We start from the raw sequence: 12,628 nt of genomic DNA on the forward strand, positions 1-12,628 counted from the left end.
AAAAATAAACAGCATTTATTTAATACATTCGAGACCGGTGGCATAGCATATATGCCATGCAGTATCTTGTCGCATGACAACACATGTATATCATCAGTATTTTCAGACAATTTTCAGACAACAGTCACCAAAGCAATGATTGTAGAAATAATGAAGGTTTATATTTGGGAGAGTATCTTGAAAATTGTTGTCACGTATGATTTATATTACTTTAAACAATTTTATTTGTTTAACTATATATCCTTACATTTTATTAAAATTTTTATATTTTGCGTGTGTGTCATATTTTGTCGGTTTTGGCCTACAAATATGAATAACGTTTATTCCTATCATATATACGTTATATAATTGTCTCATTCTTGGAACAGATATAATTACCTTTTGTGCGTTTATCTTTATGAAGTTTTAACTAAAACGCTATTTTACTCGGATAACGTACACGTTATGTTACATGGACATCAAAATTATTGCGATTGCCCGATTACATAACGTGTATGTCACGACTTATTTTTAAATAAAAATTGTTCAAAACAATCCTTTTTATTCCTATATCGACCACTTTCGCTTATTTTGTTTATTATAAATGCAAACAAGTTGTTGCTCATTTTGGAGAGTTTTGTTCAAAAGAGAGTTTTGTGTTGTGGTAATTAAGATTCGATGTAAAAGAACGACTTTTCACACGGAAAAATCTAGCCACGTATAATTTATTTAAACAACTTATTTTACAACGAATAAGAAAAATCTGGAAACTCCATTAATCTGCTCCCATATATCACTCATTTACCGAGCCAGCCAGTCAATAGAAACTTTCATCCCTAAGTGAAAAATGACCGTGATAAATCGCTAGTCGATTTTACGCGCGTCATTGTACAACTCTTTCATAGGTGTCTACCATAGAACATATGTGGTAACTTTAACTCCTTAGAGAGTCTATCTGTGTAATATACATTGGCTTGTCTCGCAGATACTACCTTAGAATTCTTCCTCTACACGTATTATTACGCGTAGATACTCGTATTAATATATTTAACTAGATACTGAAATTTTGTTAAAAATGTAAGGTGTCCTAAGTCCTTTGAACTCTGTTGTAGCAAACATTTTGAAAAAAAACACTGCTAAAACCAATTGAAAAACGAATAAATCCAAATATCCCAATATTATGAGTCAGAACATTCGAATAGATACTAAATTAGTCACTGGAATGTATGAAAATCTACAAACTATCGATCCGTTTAATTTTAAAACAAATGAAAGATTTATACACTTATGATGTGTGTAGATACTTCTGACAATTTTAGAGTTAAAAGTACCGAGGAGAATCATGAAGTCTTGAAACGACGTAAATCCAAGAGCGCACAGATTATTTCTGAGCTTTTCTCTGAACATCGTCGGGATGACATTCGAGATCCTGATCGCTGATTCTGTCGTATTTCCATTATGAACACATCCGACCGGCAGTGATGTCGATCTACGCGAAGATGAGGCCAACAAAGAGGCTAGGGAAGAACCTTAAGGGAGCTGTGAAAAAAAAACGATCTCGTGGAGAATTTTCTTCACGAACATCGAGGGGTTGTTGTATTACGGGCTGGGTTGAATTGACTACCCCTTCATGAGTCGTTTTAAAAGTCGTTCAGCGTATAGTCTTTCTACGAAATATTTACCTTACCATACGTACGCAAACAATTTCGAAGATATATCACGAAGAAGATATCTTCGATCGTTTTAAAGATCTGTATGTGGATGAATGGATAGACTTCGTTTATTATACTATACGTATAATACACAGCGTTCTTAAAGAAATGTGTTTGAAATATGAATAAAAATGGTTATCACCATCACTAATAGTACGAAAAATTCCTTTCGAAGCATTTTGAGTGATTTAATAAAGAAGTCTCGCAAACTTAGATTATACGTGAAATGAAATATTTGTCAGAGATAGAGGCTAACTGTATAGGTACAAAAGAAGACCGGTTCTGGGTAGTTTTTCTTTCGATCCTGCAAAATCCTTTTAAGAGCGAACTCACAGTATAAACGAGACTTTCTTCGCTGTTATTGATTTCTAGGCGGATAAAAACATAGCTTTCGCGACTCGATTAATTATTTCATCGTCGATGAAACGATTTTTATTTTTTCATACGAGAACACGCGTGAAACACATTCGATACGCGGTAACGGTGTTTTTCCTTTCGCTTTATTTTTCAATTTATTCTGCGCTGATCCATAAATCATATTATCATTAAAACGGTTTTACGCGGTGAGGTTTTGATAAATTTCGTCCCGTAAATAAGAACCTATCGGTATAACAAATTTTTCAAGTGAAACCGTTGTTTCTCTCATTCTATCGGGCAACGCATATAATTATCACTTGTCCGATTATAGACAGGATATAACCATATATTATAAATTCTCCACTGATACTACACGAATCCAAGTAATGTTTCCATTAAGCTGTTTCGCGAACGATAAATGCATGTAGCGCAATCCTCTTATGAATCCTTCAATATTTATGATTCATTCACGCGTTGATTTCAGAAGTTTCGCAGTTCTACGCTGCGTGAATTTTTTCTCATTTGCTATATTTATTAATTTTTTTAATATTATATGATACAGAGATACACATTGAAATCAAATTGACCAATTCAAAAATTTTGATAATAAAATTAATCTCTTGGCATACGAATTAAGAAAACGAGATCCTAAGGATACAAACTTGAGATTCGTAGCACGATCGAATAGACGTTTACATAATTACGCAGACGATGTATTATGCTTATGGTGGAATATAAAAATCAGGGCACTGTTGCACAATAATTCACCGCAATATTGGTGAATTGAGAAGTTACAAGGTTGTAAACTCCCTTTCTAGAATTTTACAATTTTCAGTTAAATAGTTTTTATTATTTTCTGAAAAAATGGTTAGGAACTTTAAAGTGCAGAATAGCTAATGGCTATAAAGTCAAATGATATTAGCCTATAATGACATACATATATTAGAGGCGTTAAGAAGCTTATATTTGTCTCTACGATGAACTTTAATACTCTCAAATTCGACGATTAATACAACAATTCCCATTATTGCCTTTCGGTAGTAACAGGAAAATATCGATTAACCATTGAGCAAGGACAAGCTGCCTTTTTTCTGCAGGAAAGGGATTAGCAAGTACTGAATAGCATTACAACATTCGTAAAGAACGAAAGAAAGCAAGAGAGAGACAGACAGACAGACAGAGGGAGAGAAAGAGAGAGAACGTACTGTATTTACTTTTGAAGTTGTAATATTCGATACGACCGATTTGGAACGGTGACCTACATTGATTTGCTGGAATATGACTATGGATCATAGCATGGATGGTCGTAGAAAGCGAAATTGTCAATGTAGGGATCCAATTCCTCCCAGTTGCTTTTGAGAGATCGGAGATGCCTGAGGGAGTTGAAATGATCGCAATCGAAATCACTATGGTTGGCAGAACGCGGACAACAGCAACAGGCGATTTCTGGCTTCGCAGAATGGATCCGTGCCTGCTTACGTATATACATGTATGCACATTGCTACCTGGAAAGCTGCACGATATGCGTCTGTGATGTATTGATTGGAAGCTGGGGCTACAGGTGGCTTTCTGGCGCTTGCGCCATGAGGGTATATGAATAAGCTCTCGTTTCCTTATTAAAATCCCCCATGAGCTTGCTGGAGTAATCATTACCCGAAGCCTGAGTTTGTATCTCTCGCCTCTACTCTCTCTCCCTTTTACTCTAGATTCCTCTACAGTTCTTGTCTATCGAATTCTATGGAGAATCGCTCAACGTTTTCAACATTTTCCATTTTTCTAAAGCAAAATTCGCAACCATCAGCGAATTCTTCTAGCGAAGTTTATTTATTTCACTAGAGTGGTATATACATACATGAAACGACTCACGAAAGTATTTCAACACTCACTATAGGAAACTTCCCATCATTCATCGTTCGTGTATACTTTGTACGTATACTATACATAGATCGTGAATTTTTATATATCTACGCGAAATTTAAAGGTAGAAAAATACACAGGTCATGGTATGCAAAAATATATAAAGTACAGAAAGCACTCGTACTCGTTACAATTTGTAACAGATGAAATAAATCTGTGTTTTAATTCTACTTTTACTTCCGTTCGTAGAAATATAAAGTTGCATAAATATTTTCAGTCCAGTCACTAGGAATTAGATTTTACTAAATCATCGACGAATTAATTTAAATATCCAATGGCTTAGCCTCGGCCAATAGTTTTGATTTCCTTTATTATTTCGATAAAAACTTCGTTAATCTCTGTTCATTGAAAGTTCACTATTAATGGAATACATATGTTCGTCTTTTGGCTTAATTCTTGTTACGAGATTGCTCCTTTTTCTCCGTTATTTCTCCTGTCTCTGTTTCAATGATTAAAAGCTTAGCGTCACCTGCGTTAAATTAGTTCGAGGTTACTCGTTACTTCGAGTTCTTCCGTTTTTATTATCCTCCATTCTAACTTACTTATCTCCTCCTCTTTTTCCTAACAACTATCAGCCAAGGATTTCGAATCACCAGCCACTTTTGTTTCATTCCTCCCGTATTTTTCTTTCCTCTGCACACTGCATTAGTATGATGAAATAATTTTGCTTTTCAGTCTCTCATTTTCTTTAGCTTAATCGTCACGAGAATTAAAAAAAAAAAAAAAAGAAAAGAATATGTGTAACGAAGCTTCTTCGTAAAAGATTTTCGATATACGTACATTCTTGAAATTATTTAATGATTACTTGTGAAAGATACTTCCAGATATTAAAACAAACGATATTTCAATATTAATGAACTATTTCAATAATCTGAATAATCTGAAATATTGTAAACTCGAGCAAAATTAACAATAATTTTCACTGTGTCACGAAAGAAGTCAATAATCTGATGTATATATTGACGAATAACTCTTTCATTAAAATATTAACTCATAATATCCGTTTTGCCTTTATTCTTATCATTAAATGATGCAATTATAATTAATATTTATTCGTATTATTCGTATGTCCACTCCAAGGAATAATTTTATAATAGTATTCAAAATGTATCACCAGAAGCCAAACGAACTTTCTTATACAATTTAGTAATTTATCCAATGATGCAGTTTTTTTTGGATAAAATTATCTTTTGAAAATTATATCTTTGATAAGGATGTGTCTTATTTCGAGCAATATCGAATTAGACGGATCAATATGAAACGATCTTCTTTTTTTCTTTTCTCTTTTCGCGATTAATCTCTTTATCCTTTTCCTTTTTTCACAATGGCAAGGTAAAGAAAAACATATTTTTGTTCATCTTTCGATGATATCGATATTTCGATGATCATCGGCAGCAGACACGCCGATTTTATCTTTAGCTAATGACAGACGCTCGTTCATTCTTCCTTTCTCTTCGCTCGCCCATTTTGTCTCCGTTTATTTTCTTTTTCTTCCTTTATTCTTTCATAGCAAGAAAAGCGTAGTTAGCGTTTTTGCTTCTTCGTACGTTCTGCTCCTATTGTAATGAGTATCGATTAGAATTATAATTGGTATTATGGTTTTTACCATCCGCTCGTATTTCTTCTGTCAGTTGCCATTTAAAAAAGACAAAAGTTAACGTCGAATAAAAGCACGGTGTGCTCATAAAAATATGAATATCTATAAATATTCACGATATATATATATCGATTAAGAAATACAATAAAAGGAAAGTTAAGTCACCAAAAATTTGGCCTTTTTTATTACCTATGCGAAATTTCGAAATAAATCATAAACTCGAAAATGGATCAACCACCGAGAGATCAGACTGGCATAGTTGACATCGTCAGATGCAAAGCAGCAGTAACCATGACGTTTGGGTTGTCGAAAGGAGGAATCGTTTTGTGTTCCAAGCAGCCATCAATCTTCTTGGAGTGGCCGTTCACGAGGGAACAACCTTGTTTTTCCGTTGATATTCGCTTTTTTTTGGGGGGCGCAGGTGGAACATCTGCTCTCGTAATGGAGCGTATCCTGTGACGCATGAAAGATTCAAGAGCGCCGCGAAGACGTTGCACCGGCTGTGTCCTGTACAACTTTTTAATTAGAGGACCGAATGGAGTGTTTATCAGGTCAGGACACTTTCTTACGCGTTTCCAGGACGATACGTTATAAACATTGCATGCAATTTGTCGAAGTTTCTTTATCACACTGTTTCAGGATATTGGGCGTCGATCTTTACGTTGTTTAATTATGTTTTTAAACATTTCAGGATTAAGTGTGTTCTTTTTTGCGGGTCTATGGAAAATGTCTCCCTTTGGCAATTATTAGTTCGTTGATCGATTTTTTATTAATTTATTATTAATCTGTTACCTGAGGCGTTTTTTAATTAAAAGTTTTCAGAACCAAGGGATTAAAAATTAATCGAGATAAATCGATTTCAAACAGATTGATCTGAATTTTTGCAAATGTAACATAATTATACTCCTAACAGGAAGAAAAATTGGTATAAAAAGTTATGCGATTCCTAACTAGAATAATCACTATCATCGAGAGATTCGGTATTTAACGACGAATAAACTTCTCTCTGCTGTTAAACGACAAAGTTAGACTACTATTATTTTTCATAAACCGGTGCTCTGAATATAATTCGAAATTACCATTTCTTGTTAATTAACTGTGAAATTAAATTGATGATGCTTTCAGCAGGTCGAAATCATGATTAACTAAATTCTCGCTACTATATCTCTCAATCCCGATATATGTGCCAGTATTTCTCCAGTTAGATTATAGTTATTCCCTAGAGAAGTTATAATTTAGATTATATATATAGAATATTATACATATAGAAGAGATTAATATTAACAACACTGGCTGTACACATCAAATCCTTTAAACCTCAATTTCTTATCTTCGTTAAAACTTTCACCATTCTTTCATTTGTTACTCTGTTTTTATCCTCGAATTTTGAAGCGTCGAACACGTAGCCGTAATTTTTCAGTGAATCTTTGATGCTTTGTATTATATTCGTTTGCTATTCGACGATACGCGATTTTTCAGTGGCGACGCAGAGGGTAGAAGAAGGAGTTCATTTTATTCGTGTTTGAGACCGTACGAAATACATATCTAAGCGATATTGTTGCTGCGAGATATTTTACCTTTAACATTAAATATGATGAAGCAAGAAAGACAGTAGGAAATTTCGTGCACGACAACGTTTCTTAAGATATTTCAACCGAATACTTCAACGAAATACTACCCTTCGAAAATACGTTCGCGGGATAAAGAATACCATAGCTGCAGTTAAATTAAACTTGCATGAAGAAGTACTCGAGACTTGTTCTTTTCATCTTTGACATGTTGTACAACCCTTGGAAATATAAAGGAACAGATAAAAGCCCGAAAAAGAGTCTTCCTTTCCTCCGCAGGACTATTTATTTTTGAATCGAATTTTGTAGTTCTGTAACCATGTTGAAAACACTCAGATTTCTATTGGAGAAAGTATCTTTTGAGTAGAATAAAGCTAAAGAGAAAAGAAAGCGAGAAACGATGAGATCGGTGATGTTTTCATGTTTTTAAATATTTCAGGTATTTAATCAGAGGAGATATATTATTACGTAAATAATAAAATTCGGATAAAATTATCTTCCAACATTGGATACTTCGATGTTTAAACAAACGTAAACATTTTTGCACTTAAGCGTATTTTGTTGAGAAAACAATTGTTAATTTGTAGTTAACTGAAATCCGTATTGTAAAGGTAATTTAAATATAATGTTAAGTAAGATAAAAAATTCGTATTTTCAAATAATTTAATATCGATTGACAATTCCTATTTTATCATAAATCATCTTGAAGTACGTCAGAAACAAAATGAAATAAAGGGATTATGTCATCAAATTAAAAAAATTAAAAAATCGTATCATTAAAGACATACGATATATTCCTGTCGTACAAGTAAATCAGATATCTTCGCGAGGAATTATAGTTTCAGGGAAATTCTAGAAGCATGTACTTAGATTTCCATAAACATTTCATTAGAAGTTGTACTCTTATCTTATCTTTCTGACGGATTTCCATCACGTACAAGGGTAGAAAGTTTCTTCGATTAAGGAAGTTATAGGTGGAATTTATAGGTAATAAGCCGACCGAATATCTAATGATATGCAGTTTTCATCGTTCCCAACCCATTGATCGATACGCATAGTACTATTATCCACGCCAGAATGTCTATTGTCTCCTTGTTCTTAAGTTTTATGAACATTCCCTTCAATTCTTTCTTGCTTTTCGTTGTATCCAGCATTACATTTTCATTTTACATGTAACTTTCTTAAAAGTTATTTCAGTGAATCTGCAGTTTAAAAGAAGACACGAAAACCAAAAATTGAAAATTGAAATTCTGTCTTGAGCAGGCGAACAGTTTCTCGAGGATTCTTCATTTAATTATCAGAAAGGAAAAATAGATTAAGATCTGTATTCGGAGCAGAGAAATTTTGCCACAAAATATATATAACATTACGATGTTATAATTATCTAGATGTATCTAGATGTAAAACTATAGAAAAATGGCTTCACTATTGAGTTCGTAGATCTTTGGATATATTCTCGTCACAGACTTTGATATTTTTTCTATACAAAATAATAAAATTATTGACATCGCGGTTAAGTTTTTCGCCTTTATTCGTTGGTGGCTCTATTACATACTAAAAATGGATTAGGTTCGGTTAGATTAGGTCATAATAGACTGACGATGATGTAGGAAGGCGTAAAATTTGTGCGTTACGTCTTACATTTTTATAATCATGCTTTCAAGTTGCGTAAGAATAACCGAAATAAAGAAGAATAAAATTTGTATGCTCATTGTGCAAAAGAATGAAAATCTGAAGATACACTAAGAACGAATAACAACATCACACTGAGATTATTAGAGTCCACACGCAGAAACAAAGGTTGGAAATAATAAATGTAAACACTGAATTATTGTCTAGAATAAGGTCAATATCGTATAAGAAAAACAACTTATATTAGACCAAATGTAACGTAACATATTTAATTCTCTTTCTCTCGTAACTTTTGATTATCACAGGCCTCGGACAAAGTGCATTTTACTCAGGACCCTTCTTATAACATACACAAAAATCAGCGAAATTAATGTAAAAGTCCTTTTTCTATAGTTTTATCGTATAAACGTTTATATGTAATTTTACATAATTGTATAATAGATGTATAATTATTATATCTATATATGCAATTATTACACGTAAATTATGTGTAATTAGAATAAAAATATTCTTTTTGTGTAGAAAGTAATTAATCTTTAACAAAAATTGTGATTATCAAGCAGGCTCTTAACTAATTTTCCTTGCTCATAGAGTGCTATTAATTTTCTCAAGTTATAGCAAATACAATGATATTTATGAAATAAACAATATACATTTTTAAAGAAAATTCTTGATTTAAAAAATGCAGATCTTTTTCTATATTCTATCCTGTTTCTAAGTTGAACTGTATGTATTTGTCAGGTGAAAAAATAAATTTTGGGAAAAGCCAGTGTGTTAGGAGTCTTGAGTAGAGCGGTAAAATCGGACCGGGTACCCACGTAAAAGGGAAGACTTAGTGATGTTATTTCGGAGAAGAAGTAAGAATAAAAACATCCAGTAGTATCCCACGATCACGATGTTTCTTTTTATTGCAACCGACTGAATAATTGACAGGTTCATTGATTTTTCTTCCCTTTACGAATCAACACATTCAACATGAAAGTTCTCGAACTCCTATAACTTTCCCCTTCGTTTACAGAAATAAAGGAAGTAGATTGTTACGTTTCATCAAGGTTTTATTACAAATCAAGCTTTTATTGACTACGTCTTTTAACCCCATGTATATTTAGTAAAAAGAATTATTTATTGTTGAAACATTTTTCAACCGAATTATCAGAAAGTATAGCAAAGCGCGAAACAAAAGAGAAGAACATCTCCAAGAAATATGCTTCTCTCTCACGAATCTTACTACAATCTTCCAATATTTTGTTTTGAAACTCTTCCGAAATCTTCATTCTCATAAAGATATTTATCAATTTTATTCTCATAGAAAAATAATTGTACAGTAGGAAACGATTTATTCTCAAAAGACACGCATATTTTTCACGAATCTTATTACGATCTTTCAATTGTTTTGACGCTGTCCCGAAAGAAATTTCGGGAAAAATGTAGCCAGGAAACTATAGATAGGAAACGTACGGTACTTTCAACGTATAAACCGTTTGCCATAAAAATCGACCGGATAATAAACGTTGCTTTCTTCGCGCGCGCAACGAAGTAACCCGAATTCTGCTTTATATTTTTCAGGAGTTCCCCGAAAGGATTCTTAAAGCGGAAACGCCCTTTAAAACCTGCGTTCCCATTCCTCACGGTCACTCGCCCAAATTTCACTACAATTCCCTTGAACATTGAGCAGCAAATCTGCGGAAATGTTCTTCCAACGCACGTATTTCTCTACGTCGCGTTGCCGCGCAAGATGTTACACGCCATCTTATACATGTAGTATGTCATGTTACCTTGTTTTGGGTATAGTATCTGGATTTATCAAATTGTAGTTTCGAGTAACTTTTTGGAATTCATTGGACATCATAATTATTCAGAATTAAATAGAAGGGTGACAACAAGCCTTAAGAATTATCAATCTTGAAATATCTGTGGAAATTGACTTTAGAAATGAACTATTTCCTGGAATGAAATTGCCATTATTTTACCTAATAAGATTGTAATATTTAATAAGAATATTATGATTTAAAAACTGTCTTAATCCTTTCTCTAATAGTTAAGCGATATAAATTGAACAGTCTTTTATTAAAGATTCTTAAAAAATTAACTTTCTTTAATGTTCTACAATATATACTTTTAAAGTTATATTACTATTTCAATTATTAGATTTAACTATTCTATTTATATATTATATATATTCTGTACCCAATAATATGTAATGATATTATATATCTCACTGTATAAAGTGATGATTTCATTGGAAATATCATCTTGCAAATTTTTATTTGAAAATTTGAAGTATTCGTTTGTACGTAAATTTCAACAAATAATCTTTATTACATTCTGTATTAAAACACAAGTTCCACTCCAATGTTCAGAATGATTATTTTCATTTGAAAAATAAACTTGTAAACTGGGACATTTTTTGCCTTTCATCCTGCATTTAAAATAACTTCACGTTTGCAAAATTTATAACATAATATAATATATCCTTTGAATTATATTTACAAGAATATGAATTTCCATTCAACTCTGGTAAGTCAACAAAAAAAAGAAAAAAAAAAAAGATTCACCTATCCTCCACCATCGTTCAAACTAGGATCTATCCTTTTCACGAAACAACTTTCTCCTTAAATTCTACTTTATTTAGTTGTATTCATAAGTAAAAACTTAAAAAGTAAAACCATCCACCGTCGAGTCATAATATTAAACCCTAAACGAATTAAAAAAGAAAATTGAGTATTCAAGCCGGCAGGTCTTTTGCGCTTTTTCTGCGCTCGAGAATATTTCGCGGAGTTGCACGTGTATGTTTGATCAAGTATATTCGCGATATGATCCCTTGACGTTCCTTCGGTTGTTCTGTCCCGCTATATCAGCCCCGAGAAAACCGCTGAGCGATCTTCCTTCTACTCGCCGCGTTTATCGTGTGTACACGTAAATGCAGAGGGGGTTGGAGAGGCACGTCTGCGCGATGCGCGTCGAGAGAGGAGAGAGCCTCATTCGCGACCGGTCCGACGTGCTTTTCCACCCTCGACGACAGTCCTGCCGCATCAACGAAACGTGCAACATAATTGTGAGTAAATCTCCTTCACCCTGGCTGATCACACATTCTCTCTCTGTCTTTCTGTGCCGTGTCCTTCGTCCACTCTTAAACCGGACTCACTGGGTACGTGATATTAACAGATTCATCCACGGTCTTTTTCCTCCACCTTTTTTTTTCTTTCGTATTACGGGTAAGATAACAGTTGCAGATTATATAAAACGTAAAGTTATGTATTACACAATACGTGAATTTATATATTATTGATAAGTGGAAGATTCTTTGGACTAGATATGTATTTTCTTTGGTGTATAATAATGTAGAATTATATGTATACTTATCTATATACACGATAACTAAAAAGTTCATTAAAATATCGTGGGTCACAACAATTGTAAGATTTCTTTGACCCATATTTAAATTGCACATTCTTGTCAACTACAAGGTTCTTCGAACTGTAAATAAGTCTTCTTTGGAATATACATAATAACGTGAAATTATATAGTTGTTGGTAACCAAAGGATTCTTTAAGATTGTTTCGGTCATAACAAGTGCAAGATTTCTTTGATCCGTAATTAAATTCTTTTGGCTCAGCGATCTTGCTGTTATTGCTTTTGCAAAGATTACCAGAGATAACAAAGAATTTTCTGAATCGAAATTAAATTGCACATTATTGATAAACATTCTTTGAACTTTTTATTAAATTACTGATAATATACTTTCGACTTCTTATACATTTCTTGATAATTATTTAAAGAAATTTCCAAATCTCTTGATTCATAATAACAATTGTAAGATTTCTGTAATTCATAACTATTACAAATTCTTTTAAGTCGCTAATATT

General features: G+C 32.9%; 1 protein-coding gene across 6 annotated transcripts in view; it reads left to right on the plus strand.

Moving 5' to 3' along the window:
- Positions 1-11,731: 11,731 nt before the first annotated feature.
- Positions 11,732-12,628, plus strand: part of LOC126867115 (uncharacterized) — a 155,871-nt gene continuing 154,974 nt past the window's right edge. Inside the window, exon 1 of one of the 6 annotated variants that reach the window (XM_050621291.1) lies at positions 11,732-11,817. The gene's annotated coding sequence lies outside the window, so the exon portion shown is untranslated. Of the gene's footprint in view, positions 11,911-12,628 lie in introns of all 6 variants that reach the window. The other 5 variants (XM_050621288.1, XM_050621286.1, XM_050621287.1 and 2 more) reach the window with 5 other exon arrangements.

Source organism: Bombus huntii, chromosome 6 (genome assembly GCF_024542735.1).
Source record: "Bombus huntii isolate Logan2020A chromosome 6, iyBomHunt1.1, whole genome shotgun sequence".
Classification (NCBI taxonomy): domain Eukaryota; kingdom Metazoa; phylum Arthropoda; class Insecta; order Hymenoptera; family Apidae; genus Bombus; species Bombus huntii.